The sequence below is a fragment of the Cibotium barometz genome, chromosome 3 (assembly GCF_041138505.1).
Source record: "Cibotium barometz isolate CiBa-2024 chromosome 3, ASM4113850v1, whole genome shotgun sequence".
In the NCBI taxonomy this organism is placed as follows: Eukaryota; Viridiplantae; Streptophyta; class Polypodiopsida; order Cyatheales; family Cibotiaceae; genus Cibotium; species Cibotium barometz.
This window is the reverse complement of record NC_141048.1, coordinates 39,131,772-39,134,472: the sequence shown is the minus strand read 5'-3', so window position 1 is coordinate 39,134,472 and position 2,701 is coordinate 39,131,772. Positions and strand designations below refer to the sequence as shown.

The window sequence follows — 2,701 nt, the reverse complement described above, 5'->3', positions numbered from 1 at the left end:
TATTTTCAAATCTAATTCCCGATAAAGCCTAAGCATTGTCTTTAATTTTAAGCGTTGAAAAAAAAAACTAATTTTTGGAGAGTGGTGGGGAGAGAGAGAGAAAGATCATTGGCCTACTTTGTTATTGCTTTTCGAACACGCCTACTACTTCCGTGTGGACATGTATGGACTTTAGCATTGATTCGATCTCGAAGTGCGCTTATGGAAGTTAACGTTGGCGTATAAGCTACGCAAGCCGACGGCCTTTTTGAGACGCAAGTGTATTGATTTAATCCATGAAGTGTAATGCACGTAAGCTAGTCTATCTACTAATATTAAAAGCTTGAGGAGTTTACAGTAATAACATGGCGTCTGTAAGCTATTGAGGTCAGAGTTTACAATAAAAGCATGGCGTTGAGGATGGTTCTCCCGCCTGGGTTCCGATTTCACCCCACGGATGAAGAGCTGGTGGCGTTTTATTTGTATAGGAAGGTGTATGGGAAGAAGATTCATTCGAATGTCATAGCAGAGGTGGATCTGTACAAGCATGATCCGTGGGAGCTGCCCAACTACTCGTGCATCTCAAGCAGGGAGTCCGAGGCCTGGTACTTCTTCCACAGTTCGGACAAGAAGTACCCCAAGGGCTCTCGGACCAACAGAGCCACCGTCTCCGGCTATTGGAAGGCCACCGGCAGAGACCGCCCCATTGCCGACTCTGACTCTAAGACCGTGGGCGTCAAGAAGACCCTTGTCTTCTACAAAGGCAGAGCCCCCTCCGGTGAAAGAACCGATTGGGTCATGCACGAGTACCAGCTTGCAGCAACTACTCACGCGCCTCCTTCAAACCCTTCCCAGGAAGCCTCCCCTTTGGTGGTCTGCAGAATCATGAAGAAGAAAATTAGGTCCGCAGAAAAGTCAGGCAAAGCGTTCCAAGGCCAATCTAAATACGGCTCGGCGATGGAACCAATTAAGGACTTGCCTACGATTAGTTTGTACGCCCAAATGGAAGAGCTGCCGACAGCGGCTGTACAGGACGAGGAGGTGCTGGAAAATTATCACAACGATAATGACGACGATGAGGAGAAGGAGCAAATGGAGGAGTAAGTGCTCAAAATTTTTAGTACATAATTAAATTTCGTCATTTTGCCCTTATGGTGACTCATTGATTTGAGAAAAGGAAGTGTTCTCAAAATGCTGTATATGGAGGCATGTTGTGTCATAGTCGATAATGGAAAAGTGATTTAATTAATGGTATCAAAGTATGATACAACACCCAAGGGTTAGTCTCTCAGCTTTTGCGTTTTAGCTAATGGATAATGGAAAAATACTACCCTATAATGTATGCCATGAACCGTATATGTAATGTTTTGATGGCTTTTTGAATAATAATACAAATAGGGGCTAATCGATATCACGTCCGGTGGGATGGCACTATTGCTAGCAAAGACGTAGCTGCAAGGCGTGGTAGGCCCCCTAGATGAACCAAAGTATATAAGAATTGGGAAGGCGTAGGGAAAGGCCCTCGGAGTGCCTTTTTATGGTATGACAGACGGCGGGAGGATCGCACATATATAAACTCTGCCATGGCTGCCTCTGTCCACAAATTGGCCGGCCTTGTAGCCGGCTTAACACTGCGCACAAATCAATGTTTTGCAGATTTTTGTTTTTGTTTTTCGAGCCCGGGTCAGAAACGAGAATGTACATGTCACCCAATTGCAGCAATATTGGCTATTGTAGACTAGCGTACACTGTAATGTGGACACGACGATTGCAATTGTAGCCACATCAGCATCAAAGCTGGTGCATGCGGGCATGTCAGCAGAATATGCCAACCTTGCAGCTGTAGACACATGTAGGGATGCCAACCTTGCAGCTGTAGACACGGGGCAGATTGGCTAGTGCGAGGACCCTTAGAAAGGCCATGATCTACCCGAGTTCAGTCCCACCGTTGGTCGTCGTGTTACATTCTAGCGACGTTAATACCTCTTTCTCTTTCTCTCTCTCAAGTGCAATGTATCAGAAAATATATATAATTCAAGTGAGACTTGTAGGTTATGCTTAAAAAAGAATGCATTGATAGTACTAATATGTTCTCTAGTAACTAAGCTAAACAAAATTACTATGATTGTGATTGTTGCTACACCCTTCAATCTCATTGAATTGTGTGGCCTTTATATCAAATGGATGCAACAAGAAGTGTACATAGACCAACCTAAGAGGTTTGTAAAGAGGATAAAGTGTATAAGCTAGAAAAGGTTGAAACAAGCTCCATGACTATAGTGTAAAATACTATATACACTTACAATACCAAGGATTTTAGAAAATCATTTGAGGTTCTAAAAATTATGTCAACAAGAAAGAAATTATCGACTTAATTATTGTTTATGTGGAAGATATTATCATCACTCAAAATAATAATGAGATACATAATAAACCAAGTGAGAACTGGTTTGCGTAAAAGTATTGCATTGATTTTTAGGAATCCTTCACTCCATTAACTAAGCTAAAGAAAGTTAGGATGATTGTGATTATTGCCACACACTTCAATCTCATTGAAGTGTGGCTTTTATATGCACAAGATTGCAATCTTGTATGAAAAGATAAAACAAGAAGTGTATACTGACCAACCTAAGAGGTTTATGGTCCAAGGGTAGAAGCATGGATAGGTGGATAGATGGCTGCTAAAAAAGAGAGTCATGACAGAAAACAAGGAATATAGAAT

General features: G+C 42.2%; 1 pseudogene across 1 annotated transcript; it reads left to right on the top strand.

Moving 5' to 3' along the window:
* Positions 1-269: 269 nt before the first annotated feature.
* Positions 270-1,249, top strand: LOC147640044 (NAC domain-containing protein 76 pseudogene; annotated as a pseudogene). The gene has a single exon (XR_015269614.1). The product of XR_015269614.1 is annotated as an NAC domain-containing protein 76 pseudogene (transcript).
* The last annotated feature ends 1,452 nt before the right edge of the window (positions 1,250-2,701 follow it).